This window comes from Sceloporus occidentalis, unplaced genomic scaffold (assembly GCF_023333645.1).
Source record: "Sceloporus occidentalis isolate IW3139 unplaced genomic scaffold, rSceOcc1.0.p SCAF_3, whole genome shotgun sequence".
In the NCBI taxonomy this organism is placed as follows: domain Eukaryota; kingdom Metazoa; phylum Chordata; class Lepidosauria; order Squamata; family Phrynosomatidae; genus Sceloporus; species Sceloporus occidentalis.
In genome coordinates, this window is record NW_028316983.1 from 156,606,364 (window position 1) to 156,627,610 (window position 21,247).

A 21,247-nucleotide genomic window follows, 5' to 3' on the forward strand; every position below is an offset into this window, starting at 1 on the left:
GAAACAAGAGGCAAAACAAGATAGATCTTTGGTTTGATCCACCACAGATCCTCTTAATTTTCTGCCTATTTTAAAAAGTTAATTGTGAATGTGATAAATGACTACTTGAAAATGACAGCCCAGAAGTTACTTTTTAAAAGATATTAGTTCCACTTACATTTTCAAGCACCTAATGATTGATTGTCATGATTTTTTAAAATTACATTTCTCTTTCTCTAATGTAACTAAGGGCCCATACAGACAGGCCAAAATAAAGCTGCTTCAGGTCACTTTGGAGGTAGGCTGTTTAAATGATACACCCACCTTAAGAAGCTGGAAGCTATGCCAAAATTGTGCTCCAGTCTTTAGGACTGGAGCATGGCTTTGGTGCAGCTTCCGGACTCTTAGGACGCATGCATAATTTAAACAGCATACTTCCAAAATGACCTGAAGCAGCTTTACTTTGGCCTGTCTGTTCGGGCCCTGAAATAACAATACACTGGATCCTGGTATCATATGTGGTGGACATGTTCTGAAATGAAAACTCTTTGGACACAAATCCATCCAATTATCTGTGAAATATTAGAAATAAACTTTGAATATTTCCAGAAATATATTTGCTTAATATGGCAAATAGGATTAACAATACAATAAGGAAGATAGGGATGATGAAGGGAAAAAATTCTGCTATATATGATATCCGCAGCAAGAATAGTAGTAGCGAAATAATGGAAAAAGAAAGAAACACCACTAGTAGATGACTGGATGTGGAAGGTACTGGACATGAAAACTCTAGATATATTAAATGAGAGATTGAAGAAAAGTAGACTAAAAGAGATTGAACAGGCATGGAACCCAGTAATGAAATATTGTGGGGGGAAACAACTGGAATAATAATGTAGAATCATAGAATCATAGAATCGTAGAGTTGGAAGAGACCACTAGGGCCATCCAGTCCAACCCCCTGCCATGCAGGAAATCCAAATCAAAGCATCCCTGACAGATGGCCATCCAGCCTCTGTTTAAAGACCTCCAAGGAAGGAGACTCTATCACCTTCCGAGGAAGTGCATTCCACTGCCGAACAGCCCTTACTGTCAGGAAGTTCCTCCTAATGTTCAGGTGGAATCTCTTTTCCTGTAGCTTGCATCCATTGTTCCGGGTCCTGTTCTCTGGAGCAGCAGAAAACAAGCTTGCTCCCTCCTCAATATGACATCCTTTCAAATATTTAAACAGGGCTATCATATCACCTCTTAACCTTCTTTTCTCCAGGCTAAACATCCCCAGCTCCCTAAGTCGTTCCTCATAGGGCATGGTTTCCAGACCCTTCACCATTTTTGTCGCCCTCCTTTGGACACGCTCCAGTTTCTCAATGTCCTTTTTGAATTGTGGCGCCCAGAACTGGACACAATATTCTAGGTGGGGCCTGACCAAAGCAGAATACTGTGGCACTATTACTTCTCTTGATCTAGACACTATACTTCTATTGATGCAGCCTAAAATAGCATTGGCCTTTTTAGCTGCCGCATCACACTGTTCACTCATGTTCAACTTGTGGTCTACTTGGACTCCTAGATCCCTTTCACACGTAGTTTCATTCAGCCAGGTGTCACCCATCCTATATCTGTGCATTTTATTTTTCCACCCTAAGTGCAATACCTTACATTTCTCTGTGTTGAATTTCATTTTGTTAGCTTTGGCCCAGCTTTCTAGTCTATTCAGGTCATTTTGAATCTTGATCCTGTCCTCTGGGGTATTAGCTATTCCCCCTAATTTGGTGTCATCTGCAAATTTGATAAGTATGCTCCCAATTCTGTCATCCAGGTCATTGATAAAGATGTTGAATAGCACTGGGCCCAGGACAGAGCCCTGTGGGACCCCACTGGTCACTTCTCTCCAGGATGAAAAGGAGCCATTGTTGAGCACCCTTTGGGTTCGGCCGGTCAACCAGTTACAAATCCATGTAACAATTGCCTTGTCTAGCCCACATTTTACAAGCTTGTTTGCAAGAATGTCATGGGAAACCTTGTCAAAGGCCTTACTGAAATCAAGATATACTATATCCACATATGTATATTATAATAATAACTAAAATGTTATAAGGATAACTATAAATGACATATATTTGGTTAAATAGACTGAATTTGATAATAACATGGTCAAAAAAGAGAGAGAAAAATATATGTTGTAACCTTCAAAGAATCATAAACAGAGAAATAAGTTGAAGTCAATACGAGATAAGGAAAGATGTGTCATCACAAAGGGATTTAACAAAGAGAAGTCAACTAATTAAGCTGTTCATAAAAATTACAATTTGTGAAAGAAATGTTAGTATCTAATAGTGTTCAATATATTAGTTTGGCTTGTTTATCTATATTGTATGTGGAATAATTAATAAAACACGGGGAAAATAAAGTAACTAAAATAGAATCTATCCAACTAAAAATAACTAAAATATTGCTGTTCAATTACATTTTTTAAAAGAACTGGCTGCTACAAACCCTAACCTGTAGTACATCTCCTTCTGCCCAGACCACCATTCACAATGGAATATGAAATGCAGGCTGAACCATATGTGGTCCTTCATCCTCCTTTTAGTAAGGATACATCCTGTAATCATAACCATAACTAACATTACAGTTACACTGCAACAGGGTTGAAGATGAAGTTACCACTCTAATGTGACTGAGTTCTGCCTTTGCTATTGGAAAAAGGAATGAATTATAAGTAACTCAGTACCAAGCTCTGTTGAAAGATATCATACTGGTATTCTTGACAGAATGTTAGGATATGTTGCAAAGGATGGTTGACTGTTCCTCAGTGGCAAACATCCACATATTGCAATATGGATTTAAATCGATTCCATATATTGAACGGTAAGTATGCAGAAACTGCCTTTACCTATATGCTGTGACCAGAACACTAAAGCAATTTTTCGGCTCACATTAATCATTAATGATGAATCCACTTTTTTGTTCTGAATATTTTAATTCAGAAGAACATTAAATGTCCAAAAATGCAGACAGGGAAACTTGTCAGCAGTTGTTATATTTCTGATTAGTGCCCCTTCAAAATTATAGCTTTAAGGGTGATACTTTCAAACATTTTCACAGACACTGCATTAAAGGGAGGCAAATTGAGCATGTAGCGGCACAACTTTATTCTTTGCTTGCCTGATTCTTGCTTCCTTGCTTTCTTTTTTCAGGTGGCACAGCTTCAATGCTATGGAACTGAAGCTCTGTAACAATGTGTGAACAGTAAACCTGAATGTAGGGCTATCATAGATTATCACAGAGATTATAGAGATTACATAAATTACCTCCTTGTCTCTGACTGGCTTGATTGTTGACTATTTTAATTGTTTTAATGGTTTATGATATTTTATTATAGTATAGTTGGGGGTGAGGGCAGTAATAGAATGGATGTTAATATATGTTGTATTTTATATTGTATTTTATTTGATATTGTAAGCCGCCTCGATCCTGTGAGAGAGGTGGCATATAAATTATTATTATTATTATTATTATTATTATTATTATTATTATTAAGTGCAGCTCCACTGAGCTAAGTGACTTTGAATAGCATCTAACATGTTTGAATGATCAGACCTGAACTGATACAGAGATATGATAAAAAGGTGGCATGGTGGTCTACATTTGTGTTTACCACAGACATAGTGCAGCAACAACAACAACAAAAAAAACACTTCAATGTGGCCTGACTTTCAGTGCCAGTGTCCATGCTCACCAGTCTTTCACACTGAAATTGTTATCCCAGGTCCTCATTCAATCAAATGCAAGCCCACATTTATAGACCTGTATCTGACAAACCTAGAAATGCAAGGATCATTTACAGTGGCATCACTAGGGCTGTCATCACCCCAGTGTTGTAACTGTCATCCCCCAGGCTGCCTGGCACACACACATACCAGCTTCCCCACTTTGGATCCAGATCCCTCTGCTATGGTGGGGTGCTGCTGCCATCTGGCAGCCCCTGCCAGGTCTAGCAGGACTACTGGCCAAGCAGGAGAGGGAGACAACTTACTTTTCTGACCATCCAGTAGCCCCACCAGACCCAGAAGGCAACCTCTTCCCACCAACGGTCATTATCAGGGGCTGCTGGGCAGCAGCAGGGTGACCAGATGTCATCATTGCAAAAGAGGATAAAGGTCAGCAAAATGTAGGCCATTCATGAAAAATGATTTTTATGTTTACTGCAAAATAAAAAGCTAAAAACCTAATATAAATGTAAATTCATGCTTCATTCATGCTTAAAATGGAGGACATTTTGAAATTCCTCCAGGAAAGAAGACTGAAATGTAGGATATGTCCTGGAAAAGGAGGATACCTGGTCACCCTGTGGGCAGCAGCAGCAGCACCCTACTCCCACCAACAGACACAGCCAATGGATGGTAGAGGCACCCTCCTGTGAAGTGTCACCCAGTGCAGTCCCTATCCCCCACACCTGCTTAGTGATGTCCCTGATCATTTACATAGGCGAGGTATATATACAACTGACAAGTAGCATAGCACAATGGTTCTCAGTCTTTGACTATTTTGAACCTCAACTCTAAGAAGCTAGCCAATGGGTCAATGGCAGGAATTCTGGGAGTTGGAGTCCAAAATGTGGAGGACCAACTCTGAGAATCATTGGTGTAGCAGACACAGGTCCAGAGGGGTCAAAGTGCAGAGACATTTTGATTAGCAGGGAAGCCGGCATCATCTGCAATTCCCCTCCAGCCGCCCGCTGTTCCTTTTAAGCAGTAAACAGTACAGAGCTATGATAGTGTTGCCCTATTCTGAAAAGTAAAAACAGGACACATTTATCAGCTGACTACTTCAAACCTCATTTTAAATACCCCTACAATGTAAACTGTAATAATTGTACAGTGCCCCTTGGTATCCACTGGGGTTTGGTTCCAGGGCAAAAATCCATGGATGGTCAAGTCCCATTCTATACAATGGCATAGTAAAATGGTATTCCTGGTGGCAAAATCATGATTTACTGTTTGGATTTTTAAAATAATTCAACCCATGGTTGGTTGGTTTAACCCATGGATGCAGAATCTATGGATATGGAGGCCAACTGTACAAGAACTATTTCTAACCTTTATTGTGTTTAAATAAACAGTTTCAGGGAGTGCGACAAAGAGTGGCTTGTGCCCTTGAGCCACAAGTCATGAATCAACACTCAGCAATCCACAGTCAGACCTGTGAATTGCAGTCAACAAGAAAGTTCCACGTTTTGACAAAATCATGAATGAGAAACAGGAGCAAAGAAGTCATTGAAATTTATATTCACAACTGGGATTGATTTTACTGTTTACAGTTTTTTCTGCAAAAAATAGAATCTAATTGTTCAGTTCAGATTTGCTTCTTATTGTTTATTTTTTAAAGACCAATATGTTCACCTGCAGTATTGTACGTGCTTCAATTTGTGGATCAAAAATTAGAAATTAGACTATTCAAATGTAGAATTACTTTTGCAGGGAGTTGTCAAACTGCTGACATTTTTAAAAGCCTCCCCAGAGAGAAATGTTGATTGGTTTGGCACAATTTTCAACAATTTGGGGGTTCTCCTTGTGAACCTGGCTATGGGACTATCATGACAATCACCTCCATCAGAAATTATCATTATGTCACTGCAGTAGAACATACAATATATTTCAGTAAACTGAAAGAAATGGTTTCCTCAAATGGGAAAATTAATGCTCTCATGAAGATTGTGAACAAATATTGCAACTGCATTGTGCCATAAATATTTACAGGGGGGGGGGAGGAAGACTTGGATGGTATTCTATGCCTCTGGCAATAGACTGGCACATAGGGTAGAACAATGTCCCATAATATGGGTAGTTAAATTTCCCACCATCTGTGTCTTTTTGGCTCTGGGAGTAGCTCTAGGTATTTTGATATTGCAAAACACTTTGTCCTGAAAGCACAAATGTTCACTCTGTGAGGGACATATTTTACCTTGCAATATGCTGGAATTATCATTGGGGTTGGAAAATACCCCATGACACAGTGCTTGAGGGTTTTTTTCTTTTCTTTTCTTTTTAATATTGTGTTACCTTTAACTGTATCAGTAACAAAATTGTCCAGTGCCCCCTTCTCTAAGGAAGGGTATTGCTTGTGCCAACTGGAGGACTTCACTTCAGCTCCTCCGCATTATGTCACCACGTTCAGAGTACAAGACATTATTTGTCATAATGCACAAAATTGGCTGAAACAAAAAAATGTCCTAGTAGCAACAAATAGATACATTTGCTAGAATATATTCTTGTTCCAGATGTTATTTATTTATTTATGGAACAAAAACTGTAAAATGGTTTCTGGAATTGGGTGAGACTCTTTACTACAGTGACTATGACAATGCTCTAAAAGATCTTCATTATATATTTGTGTGGTTTCCAGTAAATTATGTTCCAGCAAACTAAATGCAAGGCACCAAGCAAGAAAGGCTTATTGCATGAGAAAATGGAAAATGGAGCAGGAGAGTTGTGTCTTTCTCCATGCCTCTCCACAGGCTGTCATAGCACTTCCATTCTCTTCATCATAAAAGGCACTCTTTTATTACTGTCTCCCTTGGGAAGAGAACAGAACTGACATGACGGCATGCAGACAGGCATAGAAAAAGCCACTACTCTCCCACTCCATTTCAACTTCTTTTTCTCATGCAAAGAGTACCTACATCTGGCCTTTTCAGTACTGAATCCCCATTGTGCCACTGAAGCAGATGAGGAAGAATAGTTTGAGCCAAGGGGCTAAGACAAATTAAAAATACTTGCATTTTAATCTTGTGTGGATGAAATTCATGTGTCAGATAAACTTTTGCAACTCCATATGGAAGGAAGGATTTTAAAAAAAAAAAAACCCCAGAAAGTTAACAGTAATTGAATCCATATTAAGTAGGGGGCAGATTTTACGAACAACCAGGGGGAAAAGGGGGAAGAAAACCAACAATTGGGAATGTGTTGTTTGTACAGGGATTTTCATTTCCACACATGGGAACAAGCCACAGTCACAGAATTAACCATAAACCATAAGTGTATGGCCATTTGGCATTAAGCCAAACTGGATGCCACAATAAAACAATACTCTCCATGTATTGTTTATTTATTTTAAATTACCCCACCCTTCTAATATATCTACATTACTCAAGATAGTTTACAAAAGTTTAAATCAAAACATCATTTTAAAAAATCTCTCTCCAACAATACACAACATGGAAAAGCACAGCAGATGAAATGTATTCTCCAGATAAAACATTGTGAGTGTGTGTATGGTGTGCCTTCAAGTGGTCTGTTGATTTATGGGGAATCCATGAATTTCATAGGATCCTGGGACTTCCCCATTAATGATTTGTTGCTGGAGCATTCCTGGATCTTCATGGGTTAAGTCCTGGATAAATGTGATGTGCCTGAAAATCCTTGGCACGATCACATGACTTTGCCAGGAATATGCCTTTTACTCCCAGCTTTTCCCCCCATCTGATAATCTACAACACAAGCAGAGATGTTCGACTAAACAGGCTTTGCTATAGTCTAGCATGGCTCTTCTTCCATTCTCAACCAAGGTTTATATTTTCATAATGTAGCATGGCTCTTTTTATATTCCTTCCCAAGGTTTACATCATCCTGCCTATTGTTTCATTTATATCATGCGTTTAAGTCATTAGTAAGAACATCACCAGATTTCTTATCTTAAAATGGCAATGCCATGTGTCAGTGATAGCAACATTGCTTGTCAATACTCAAAGTTTCTAAGGGTATATTGCTTAACTGACCTCTTCTTTTCTCATTTTAAAGTTTGAATAGTCTAGTCACTAGACTATGGAGGCAGCCAGATGAATAACAAAATACAGTCTAACAAATTGATACAAATGAAGCCATTCCTGAGTGACTCCATCTGTTTCGGAAACAAAACTTGGACTTCCCCAAAAATGTGGAAAAGATCCAAATCATTAGGCACTAATCCAAATGAAGCTTTGCAGGTAACTTATAGCTTTATTAACTCTCTTCAGAAAGGCAGGTATCCAAAAACTAACTTAAATAGAGCAGCATCTGATCCATTGACAATCTGTTTGATATTTTAACATGAACTTAGTATTTGCTGTGTCAGTCAGACACTAGGAGCAGAGGAAAATACAGGAAAGCAAAACTTGCTTCAGTTGCATGCTTGCCAGTCACTTTATCTGGAGAACAAGGCTCATTATTTTGTGTTTACAAAATTTAATCAAAATCCATTAATAATCTCAAAAGCAAAGGAGGTGCAGGAGGGTGTTTGCAACTATCTTCTCCTGCATAATCAACGGGAGGATTATTAAGCAATAACAAATGTTATTCATCTTCATAATACCTAAATGACAAGCTGCTTAAAAATAATAAACGACTCCTCCTCATTCACTGTTACCCAGCAAATATGACCTTCACATATTTTAAGCAAACAAGTCCTCTTTTCAAAGACTTCACTGAGTACGGTACTTTAATTGAAAATGATGAGTCACTTTATGCTTCATGCTTCTTTCTTCCAAATTGTACACACTTTATACTGGACCTCTTTGATTACCTAGAAAAATAAATAAAAAGATACTAAGATACTACTGATGCTTTCCAAGAGCTAGTGGAGTGGACAGGAATCTCCTATAAGACATTTCCAGTGTATAAGCCTTTTGTCTCTTTTAAAATCATCACTGCTTGACACTCTATATTGGGGGATGGGGGAGGACTGGGGCTTTTAAGCTGCAATTTATTGAAGACCTACACAACTGACATACTGAGATTAGTATCCATGCATCCTGGGCTTCAAGGTTCTTGATAATTCACCCATCCATTGATTTTGCAAAACTAGGCAGGCAGCGAGTGGGGAGTTTCAGTGTTCTCTTGATGGATTGTCATATATGGCTTATGGGAAACATTTAACCTACCAGGCTAACATGGTGTTCTCCCAGCCAGACATTCAGGGGGAAATGTCTACAACAGCCACAATTCCTTATCCAACATATGCAGTGTTCTGGAAATTGCAGTGCAAAGAAATAACTTCTCCAAATTCTACGCTAGGCTCATAATTACAGGACTGGATCGAAATTCACTATAATTTTCATAAGACAATTGAAATTAGAATTACAAAAGTAGATTTCATAGAATGATAGAGTTGGAAGAGACCACAAGGACCATCCAGTCCAACCTCCTGCCATGCAGGAACTCACAATCAAAGCACTCCTGGCAGATGGTCATGCAGCCTCTGTTTAAAGACTTCTAAGGAAGGAGACTCCACCACTCTCTGATGGAATGTGTTCCACTGTCGAACAGCCTTACTGTCAGGAAGTTCCTCCTTATGTTGAGGTAGAATCTCTTTTCCTGTAACTTGCATTCATTATTCTGTTTTCTAGTCTCTGGAGCAGCAGAAAACAAGCTTGCTCCCTCCTCAATACGACATCCTTTCAAATTCTTAAAGAGGGCTATCATATCACCTCTTAACCTTCTTTTCTCCAGACTAAGCATATCCAGCTCCCTAAGTCTCCCCCCATACGGCATGGTTTCCAGACCCTTCACCATATTGGTCAACCCCCTCTGGATTTGCTCCAGCTTCTCAACATCTTTTTAAATAGTGGTGCCCAGAACTGGACACAATATTTTAGGTGAGGCCTGACCAAAGTAGAGTAGAGTGGCACTATTGCTTCCCTTGATCTGGACACTATACATCTATTGATGCAGCCTAAAATCATATTGGCTTTTTTAGCAGTTGCATCACACTGTTGACTCATGTTCAACTTGTGGTCTATTAGGACTCCTAGATCCCTTTCATGCATAGTCTCGTTCAGCCAGGTGTACCCCATCCTATACCTATGCATATTTATTGCCCTTACATTTCTCTATATTGAAATTCATGTTGTTACCTTTGGCCCAGCTTTCTAGTCTATTCAGGTCATTTTGAATGTTGATCCTGTCCTCTGGGGTATTGGCTATTCCTACTAATTTGGTGTCATTTGCAAATTTGATAAGCATGTTTTCTTTCATCTAAGTCATTGATAAAGATGTTGAATAGCACTAGGCCCAGGACAGAACCCTGTGGGACCCCACTGTTCACTTCTCTCCAGGATGAAGAGGAGGCATTGCTGAGCACCCTTCGGGTTTGGCCAATCAACTAATTACAAATCCATGTAAAAGTTACCTTGGCTAGCCCACATTTTACAAGCTTGTTTACAAGAATGTTATAGGGAATCTTGTTGAAGGCCTTACTGAAATAAGATATGCAATATCCACAGTGTTCCCTTCATCTACCAAACTGGTAATTTTATCAAAAAAGAGATCTTATCCAGGTTGTGCACATTGACAAGTTTGGCCCTATTGCTAGGAAAACTGAGATGGCTGTTTCAGAGGGCAGCTATGGGGGGCATCATGAAAGGAAAGCAAATGGTTATTTTACTATTTATACTGCTAAAGGCAGGGGTGAATGCTTATGGGATCTTCTGCCCCATATAACAAAAGAATCAAGCTAGATCTTGGGCACCAGACATCCTAACATGACTTGGTAACAAGGGGGTCCATTTTCTGTCCTTTATTAGTGATTCCTTCAGGATGTCATGTCAATTATACATACTATGTACAATGTATATACTGCTATAGATTAGATTTGGTTGCATGCTAATATCATTTATGGCATGAAGTCCTTTTCATGACTGCAGAATAGAGCTTAGAAACATTGCTTTTTTGGACTCTGATTTCAAGACTCCCAAACTCTGTCATGCAAACAGTTCAAAAAAACAGTTCCAAAAATGTGTGTCACTTGGGGTCTGTTCAAGACCAAACTCTTTTCCAAAATGGGTCCAATTTTCCCCCAACCATCAGAGTTTAATTTGAAATCAGCCATGGTCACTTATCACATTTATTTATCTTGCTTCAGGCATGTAATAAAGGCATTGATTTTGAGACATGGTTATTAGATTATCATTACAAATCAATTAACAGTAGAAGCTCCAAGGAACTGTTAATAGAGTTTGGGTTGTTAATTGGAAGTATGGGGGGAACTGGATTATTATTATTATTATTATTATTATTATTATTATTATTTACATTTGCACATATTTGGTTGGATGCAAAAGTGTGGACAGTACAACTTTGCAAACTCTAAAGCCAGAATCGAAATAGCACACTATATTAGAGTAACATAGGTGGTGGCAACAGGAAGAATATTAAGAAAGTAAGGCATAGGAGAAATAGGCTACTCAGAACCGGCAGATATAATCTGTCTTCTCTTTTGCTCAGAAGTCTTGAGACACAAGTGCACCAGAATTTGTACAATAGAAGATATTGTGTTGGTAGCACTTGAGGAACATACCTTATATTAACTAAACATAGTAAAGGCAGGTGGTTGATATGATCCTTGAAAATAGCAATGGGTCAAAGGCTAAGTACTACTCTCCGAATAAGGAGTATGGAAAGTAGCAATTATGCCTTCCACCTTATCGTTGTGATATATTAAAGCTATTGGCTTCATTGCTTGTAATGACAGCTTCTGCCTCTTTCTAGCTGTCTTGCAAACATTAGCAGGATAGGAGGAGTGCAATATAGTAGAAATTATATCTGTCTTAAATACATTGACTGCTTTTTCCCTCCCTTCTCACACTCTCTTCCAGCAGTAATCATTGTGGGGAAATTAGTGCTTCTTTTATTTCCTATTCATGTTTTGTGTTTCAGATACTTTTTGTCCCCCTTTTGAAATTGCCAGATTTACAAATGAGAGCATATTCTTTTTTCAATGTAAACACATTGCTCCCTCCCCCCACCTACCCAAATTAAAACATGCAGAGAATCTGTATTGGTAAAGTCAGAATTCGGTGCATTTTAACCTGCAATCATATACCCTTTACTTCTGGGAGTAACTTCCACTGAATTCAGAGTGTCTTGCTTCTTGGCAGGCATTTATAGGATTATATTGCTAATAAGATTAACATACAGGCTGAAATTCATTTGGACAGTTATAAATGCATTCCCACCTTAATAATGTAGCTACACATTCTCCTGGCCTGACTGCCCTAATCCCCCCTTTATTTTTCAGGTGGCAGCTGCTGCAATTGGTGAGTATCTGTTCCCCTATTGGTCAGTAAGCAGCTGCCTGATGGTCCTACTCCTTCCTGAGAGTCGTCTCTCTTGCATAAGGTAGAAGCAGGTTCACTATTGTAATTCCCCCTCATGCTGAAGATCATTTGAACAAGGAAGATTATGAAACATCAGTTAGCTGCTTCCTAATGACAAAGATCCCTGTCAATCTCAGTAGTTTCTGCCCCAGTAAGTGGATTGGGGAACTTTCATAGTCCCTATGTTCCTCCTAAACTATGAATACATAGGGATTGTCAATATGAAACAGTAACAAATGAATAATTGTAGGTTACACATTCACATCTGATTTAATGGATTCTAGCGATTGGATTTTAATCTAACTCACATCTACTTTCACAGTCTCATGTAAGGATGAAATTCTGAGAAGCCACTGATTTTTCCTCCTTGCCAGTGATATAGTGAAATGTTTTTGCAAAGTCACAAGTGGGTTTTCATGTTTGCAGGAATAATTTTTGCACAAATTGCGTAGCTCAGCTGCAATAGCTGCTCCCTTGGTGCAAGGACTTTTGAAAATCAGAAGTATGCAACAAAATGTTTGGCTCTTTCTAATCTGTCAGTCAGCTACTCTGTGCTTCCCATGTGCATCAAAAAGGGAAAAGATACTAGTTTTGCCCAAAGACATTGTACAGAAATTTGGAAACCTCCATTTGCTTGTAGTCTCATTCTCAAACTAGAGTTTATACATTTCATGGGGGTTAATAACCTCTAAACAGGCTGTCTTACATGTTGAGATGGCCAAGATATGAGTAATTTAGAGACAAATCACCACATCCCTATTCTCAAGATTACTCCTACTTCTTTGATACGAATTCACATAATTCAGTCTACTACTGAAACTCAAGGACCAACAGAATGTACCATCCACAAATGCATACAAAACATACAATAAGTGAAAATTATAGTGCCCCATGAGATCAGTTCCTATGTAAAATGTTCATATTGTATGAGTCTGTACAGCAGTGCCAAGAAATTCCATGGAAATGTGTTACTATCATTCTAGATATTGGACAACTTTGAGGCACCAGTATCCTGGTTCCAGGACATTCTGGAGTCAACGTAGCCTGCCAAACGTTCCCCAGATGAAACCAGGAGTCTACTTCCAGTTTTGAAAATTTGAGTATCGCTTGGTATGAATGGGGCAGGAGAGAGCTGTAACCTAGTTCTAAAGTAAATTGTAACTCCTGGAACCCTTTGACACTACAAAGTTATAATCCTATTATTCCTCTTTAACTACCATAGCTGCATCCTATAGAATCCTGGAATTTGTAGTCTGGGAAAGCACTAGAGTTTTCTGGCTGAGAATTCTAAATCCCCTTCTTTAAATTCCAAATCCCAGGATTCTATAGGAAGTTGCCATGGCAGTTAAAGTGCACTCATAGTGCTGTAATTTTGTGGTGTTAAAAGGCTCATAGAAGCTGCAACACCCCCCCCCACCTTTTTGCCATAAAAAAACCTGATGTGGGATCTACAAAAGTCTAGGGCGACACCTTGCTCACCCTTGAATTATCTATTCCATTAGAACACCTATATTTGGAAAAATTGGGGCAAACATTCATGGAGGCAGTTGCATTTGGAAATTAAATGGAAAGGAGCTTGTGGAATGTTGCTGGGTGACTGCATGCATGACAAGATTTAGAGAAGGTCAGGAAAATGTATTTCAAGATAAGTGGGATTTTTTTAAGACTGCAATTTATGGTATAGACAAGATGTGAATTAATCTTTATTATCATTTTGAATTTACAAGTATTAAATTCATCTTTCACTTTCTATCATAAAGGTGAGCAATCCTGTTTTGACTGAAACCCTGAACTCCCATTAGGGATGATGCTAGACATTTAAAAGGCCCAGGGCACAGACCTGTAGGTCATATATTTGCATAAGCACATTGTATGTGTTAATTCACATAGATAAATGCCAATTCTAGTCAGCTGCAGTGTCAATATGATTTGTGTGGCTTAGTATATAGACAATTGCATTGTCTCCCCACCTGCAATCTCTTGGTTACAATCACTTCTTAAGTCTAAAATGACTCAATCATCACATTCCCCAATTCAGCTATTAAATATATATACATACTTACAAATCCCACACCACCAACTGATGCCATCCAAACATGACATCCAGCCACTAATGACCAACCTGTTCTTCGGAAAGTTACCTTTTCATTGCTGGCTGAAAGAACTGTGTTCCAAAAAGAAGCAGCTTTTTGAACTTTTGAAATCAACATCATCTAGACTACAATCATACCACACAACTAGAAAGCCAAAACTAATGTTGTTGTCATAGTTGTCGTCATCATCATCAATCCTGTCTGCACTGGTCAGTATACTCCAGTCACAGCCTGGAGTTAAATTCTTCTACAATAGAAGAATTGCAGGGTGGCTGCTCATACACATGTTTCACTGTGCTGCCAGGTGCATCCACTGCCACAGTGAGTCACTTCACTATGAGGTCATAAGAAGACACCCAGCAGCAATCACATGGCTATTATTGTTGTGTGCCTTCAAGGAATTTCCAACTTATGCCAACCCTAAGGTGAACCTATCATGGGATTTTCTGGGGCTGAGAGTGTCTGACTTGCCCAAGGTCACCCAGTGGATTTTCATGGATGAGTGGGGAATAGAACTCTGATCTTCAGAGTTATAGTCCAATGCTCAAACCACTGCACTACACTAGCTCCTATAAAGGGAGATATGGTCCTACAAATAACCTGGACCCAAGCCATATAGGGCTGTATAGGTCAAAAATAGCTCTTTGAATTGTGCCAGGACAGACCAGACCAGCAGCTGGTGGAACTTTTGCAATAAGGGAGTTGTGTGCTCCATGTAGCAAGACCAGTTAACAATCTGGCTACAGATCTTTGGCCCACAGGAGTTTCTCAAGACTTTTCAGATGCAGCCCCACATAGGAGTTTATCACATGGGGGCAAACTGCAAAAATCCCATGAAGAAACAGGATTTTAAAACCTGGGAAAAAAAGCACAAAAACTGGTAGTTTTTCACACACAACGGGGTTATTGTGACATTAACCTGAATAGAAAGTAGACAAAATCCACCCCTTATTAGTTTCGGGATTTTCTATTGTCTATTTTCCATTCGGGATAATGTCGCGTTAATTCTCATTGTCTGAAAAACAACCCACTTTTGTGGAGGTTTTCTACTTTCTGTTCAGGTTAACCCTGAACGTTGTCTGAAAAACTACCTAATTTTGAGGGGGGGGGGGGGTCAGTTTCAATCCAATTTCTTCACGGGATCCATCCCATGTGATAAACTCCATAGAGTTATTGAAACATACTTGGTATACACGATCAGTATTTTAACAGTTGACCTAAATGAAGTTATTAGCTCTTCCATAGTTGTTCCACTAAATCAGTAGAAATTGGTAAGTCAACATGTATGTAGGTAACATTGATTCAATGGGTCTATTGTAGACAAATTTGCTTCAGAAGAACTTTCCAGGGAAATGTGCTTGATTCATAGTACAGAAAATATGATGAATTGGGCAGATCAATCTACCAATCATGCTAGACTTTGGTGGCATCACTCAGACTATGCAGGAATAGTGTAGTGAATCAGAGCGTCAGGACTTTTATACAAGCCACTTCCTTCAGGCTTCTCCATTCCGTTTGAGCTCTTCAGAAATTCTCATGATATGCTGGGAGAGATTTCCCCAGCAGCAATATATTCTTCTGGTTTATCCTTGCTTTTATGGAAATTATTTTTGGGTATCTCAGTCTTGAATTGGCACTTAAGATCCAGTAGTTCTCCAACAGCCACCCATGACGGATGTGTTGATACTGCAGAAGTGCTATACTAGTCTGGTGCGATGGTATGAGTGTTGGACTGCCTGCCTGCTTAGCCATGCAGACTCTTTGGATAATTTTGGACAAGCCTTAGAGAAAAGCAATGGGAACAGGAAACCTCCTCTGAATAAATCTACATTGTAGTCAACTTGAAGGTGCATAACAACAACAAAATTCTGCAACAGACCAATTCCTAATAAAATAAAAAGGTTCCAGAACAGGTTTCTTGACATAGATCAACACAGCTATTTATATTTTTGGATCATCCTTGGAAATGTGGCTATGGAGATTGTCATGGTGAATGCCAGTAATTCGTTATTACAAGATTGTTGTTCAGAAATATAATAGTTCTTCACCCACTATACTGGATAATAAAGAGATTTCTGCACTAGCAGAGTGTTTTAGTGAATATTCTGATTTGGGCTTTCTTCTAGTGATCATTAAAACAAAAAGGCAAAAGAGTCTTAATCTGAGGGCATAGCTGCAGACAGTGTTTCAAATTCTCATTTTAGCTGATGAGGTTAAAATAATGCCAAATGTAGAAGGTTAATAAATGGAATTTCTCTTCCCTACTTGGTTGAAGATATATCATCAGATTCATTATGGACACTCACTTAATAGAAAAGCGTGATCTTGCTTAATTGCTACTTTCTCACACGGGAACCCGAATGTGAAATATGTGAAATATTTATTTAATCCAGGTTTAATGTTAATCATTTTTAAAGGTTGATTATTGTTGTTGTTCCACACGAGGACTTTTAAAAAATATAGGTGCTTAATTTGGGCTAATTTAAAGACATGTTGAACCAAAGGACCTCATCTTTTCTGTACTGAACTTCAGCTGGCTCAAGCAAAGCACACACACACACACACACACACACACCAAACTGATTTCAGCACATTTCAATTAGTTTTGGCACATTAACAGCTGTTTATATAGAGAACATTGCAGACTCATTGCTTAAGCTCTCTTGAGCTGTGTAGAGTCATCTTCTTACTATAAGGGAATTGTCTTATTAACAAATTGTAAGCCACTCTGATAGCCTTCCGGCTGAAGAGTGGGATATAAATAAATTATTATTATTATTACTATTATGGATTGAAGGAAGTCATATTTTACTAGTTTCACTCTGTAATAGAAGATACAGTTAATAGCATTTCAGTTGTTTGGGCTCCTCTGCATCAGAAGCTAAATAAAACACACCTGCCAATGGAGTCTAAGAATGAAAGCGCGCGCACACACACACACACACACACACACACACATTGATGTTCAAAAACAGTGTTTCTTGACTGTCTGAACTTCTGATGCAGAGAGTTCTGGATTGACATGAATCTTTGCAGTTTGGGATTTATACTGCATCAAATTCACATGTGGGTTTTTTTTGCACAGAAAACAACATTGTATGCACAGCAAACAGCTTTTCTTGCATGTAAAGTGCACAAAACCCCCCACAGGCAACTAAGGGGCTCCCTCCACACCAAAAAGAAGCCTCTAAAAGCAGGTTCTTTTTTGTGCACGCGGCGGACGCCATGAATACACCATTGGTGCACTGTCATGTGCCGACGCCCCCGCCCTCCTTCACCGGGCAGCGGCCCAGAGGACTTGCTCTCTTGCCGCTGGAGCGGCGTTTTTCCTTGGGGGCGGGGCCGGTGAGAGCGGCCCCATAAAGCCGGCTCCCGGCCTCCCCCAGAAGACGCCTCCGCCCTCCTTCACCGGGCAGCGGCCCAGAGGACTTGCTCTCTTGCCGCCGGAGCGGCGTTTTTCCTCTGTCTATAGTCCCTACACCATCAGGGAGCCACTGGACTGCGCCAGGAGCTGTTTGTGGTTAAGGATTGTTTTGCGGCGCAAGGGGCGAGAGGGCTGTGCCCAAGTCAGCTTAGAACAGAGGATGACTGTTGTGTCACACTCACTCTGTTCTTCCTGTGGTTTGCAAGGGGGAGGGAGAGGGCATGGATGCGGGGAGCGCTTTGGCTGGGGAGGAAGAGGGTAACATCGATGTAAGCGGAGCTCCCATTGAGGTGGTGTGGGGCAGGGGGAGGTATGGCGGTAGGAAGGCGGACTTGCGTTACAGAGGAAGGCGAGATCGATGCTTAATATCTATCTCTCCTTCCGGTCCCCCTCCTAACCAAAGGGACCTGAGGGTCATTCCAACCGTGCCACAAACCCTGTCGCTGCTCCTGTGCAATGCCAGGTCGATCAACAACAAGTCTCACATCCTCCATGATCTGTTGGAGGACAGTAATTGTGACCTGGCTTGCATTACCGAAACCTGGCTTGGGCCTGAGGGAGATGCCGTGTGGGCACAGGCCCTCCCTGCCGGGTTTTCGGTGAAGGACCAGCCCAGGTTAGGTGGGCGGGGGGGGGGGTGTTGCCTTGGTCCATAAGAACACCTTGTCTCTCACCAGGAACCACATCCGACAAACTTCTTTTATCGAGTGTATTTACCTGACCCTAAAGGCTAGGGACAGTCTAGGGATTCTGTTGGTGTATCGGCCACCCCGTGCGCTAACAGACTCCCTTAACGAGCTGACACAGCTGGTTGCGGAGCTGATGTTGGAGACGCCCAGGCTGTTAGTCCTGGGCGACTTCAACATCCCCTTCGCGGCCAACTATGTTCCATCCGGTGCGGCTCGGGAATTAATGGATACCATGGCGGCCATGGGCCTGTCCCAGCTGATTACGGGTCCAACGCATTTTGCGGGTAATACACTGGATTTGGTTTTTTGTATGGATGCGGAAAATCCGTGGGTGGAAATAACTAATATTTCCCCCCTGCCATGGACGGATCATTTCCTCGTGGAGGCAAAAATCAAGGCTTCTACCCAGATCCCCCCCGGGGGTGGAGGACCTATTAGGATGGTCCACCCTCGAAGGCTGATGGAACCTGAGAAGTTCCAGGAAGCCTTAGAGGGGCTCATGGTTGGAAATGACGGCGACTCTGTTGATGCCCTGACTGGTATCTGGAATACCGGTCTTTCCAGGGCTATACACAGTATCGCTCCCAAGCGCCCTCTCAGGCCTGCTTCCAAACGTAAGCCCTGGTATACGGAAGACCTCCGGGCAAGGAAGCGGGTCCTGCGACGGCTAGAGCACCGCTGGCGGAAACACCTACGCTTAGCCGACAAGGCTCTCCTAGACCGCCTTTTGGAGGACTATGGAGAGGCGATACGAGCAGCTAAGAACTCGTTCTATGGTGCTCGTGTCGCGTCCACGGAGTCGCGTCCAGCAGAGTTGTTCAGGGTGGTCAGGGAGCTAACTCAGCTCCCTCCCACCCTGAACCAGATCCTTGAACCTTCAAAGGCCTGCTGTGACCAATTTAACAACTTCTTCGTGGATAAAACCTCTCGGATAAGCGAAGGTCTTAACGCTGGCATTATCGCAGAACCTAGGGTAGAGGCATCCAGAGCCTCCGTGGACTCCATTAAACTGGATCAGTTTGAGTTGGTTAGTACCGATGATGTGGACAAGATCCTTGGAAGCGTTCGGAAGACAACCTGCTCCCTCGATCCCTGTCCCTCATGGCTAGCGGCTTAGGGGGGACCGGTGGTAACCTCGTTGTTACACCGGATTATAAATACATCTCTGAGGGATGGGCAATTTCCATCCAGCTTGAAATTGGCCACTATAAAACCGCTGTTAAAAAAGCCCTCCCTCGACCCCCTGATGCATAGTAATTATCGGCCAGTCTCACTGCTGCCATGTTTGGGGAAGGTGATCGAGAGGGCGGTTGCAATCCAGCTTCAATCGATCTTGGATGAAACGGATTATCTGGATCCATTTCAAACTGGCTTTCAGGCGGGTTACGGGGTCGAGACAGCCATGGTCGCCTTGGTCGATGATCTCCGTCTGGGCATCGACAGGGGAAGCGTTTCCCTGTTGGTGCTCTTGGACATCTCAGCGGCTTTCGATACCACAGACCATGGTATCCTTCTGGAGCGCCTGGCAGAGGTGGGAATCGGGGGCACTGAGCTCCAGTGGTTCCGGTCCTACCTCTTTGGGAGGTTCCAGATGGTGCAGCTGGGAGACGTGTGCTCCGATAAGAGGGCCCTTACATCTGGGGTCCCTCAAGGAGCCATTTTGTCTCCCATGCTTTTCAACATTTACATGAAACCGCTGGGAGAGATCATCCGGAGACATGGGGCGCGGGGTTATCAGTATGCTGATGACACCCAAATATGTTTCTCTATGTCTCCGACTGATGCAGTGACCAGGGATGGCATCTCTTCTCTCGTGGCATGCCTGGAGTCAGTAATGGGCTGGATGAGGGAAAACCGACTCAGTCTGAATCCAGAGAAAACGGAGGTGCTCGTGATAGGTTCTCCTGGCCCGGGGATGGCGGTGGTTCCACCTGTCCTGAACGGGATCACGCTTCCCGTAAAGGACTCGGTACGCAGTCTGGGGGTGCTTCTTGACTCGTCGCTTCACCTTACATCTCAGGTGGATGCGACGGTCAGGAACACCTGTTATCAGCTTCGGCTGATTCGCCAGCTGCGTCCCTACCTGGGCCAGAGGGACCTTGAAACGGTGGTACATGCTCTGGTAACCTCTCGTCTGGATTTCTGCAACGCGCTCTACATGGGGCAACCCTTGTACCATACCCGGAAGCTACAATTGGTACAGAATATGGCAGCCAGACTGGTCACTGGCACATCCAGGGCCAGTCATATAACACCTGTACTTAAAGATCTGCATTGGCTGCCCATTCGCTTCCGGGCGCAATACAAGGCGTTGGTTATAACCTATAAAGCCCTACATGGCTTGGGCCCAGGATACCTTGAGGACCGCCTCTCCCCATACAACCTGCCCCGCACACTCAGAACATCTGGTCAGCAGCTATTGAGGGTACCTGGGGCAAGACTAGCCTCCACTGCAATAGCCAATGTTGAGCTGGCTAGTATCTGTTTTTAAGGTATATTTTAAACTGTTTTATTGTCTTTGTATATTGTACATTGTATATGTTACTATGCTGTGCACCGCCCTGATTGGAAGAAGGGCGGTATACAAATAAAGCATTTATTATTATTATTATTATTATTATGATGACTCAAGCACGGCACCACGACAACTGGATGCCACGGCGCACGTGCATCTTCATGGTGGCCTCCATGTGGATGGGACTGTACCATGATGGCACCACCACCGCATGGTAGCGCTCGAGACCACGTAGTCACTCCGCAATCCTGAGCTCTAAAATCAGCCCAGACTGCCGCTTTTCGGCAATCTGTACTGGGCGTAAATCCCCAACTGCAGCATTTTATGCACAGGAAACAATATTTCTGTATGGTGGATTGTGGCTGAAATCAATATCTCAGCACAATCAGGCCAGCTGGCAATCCTTGGCCC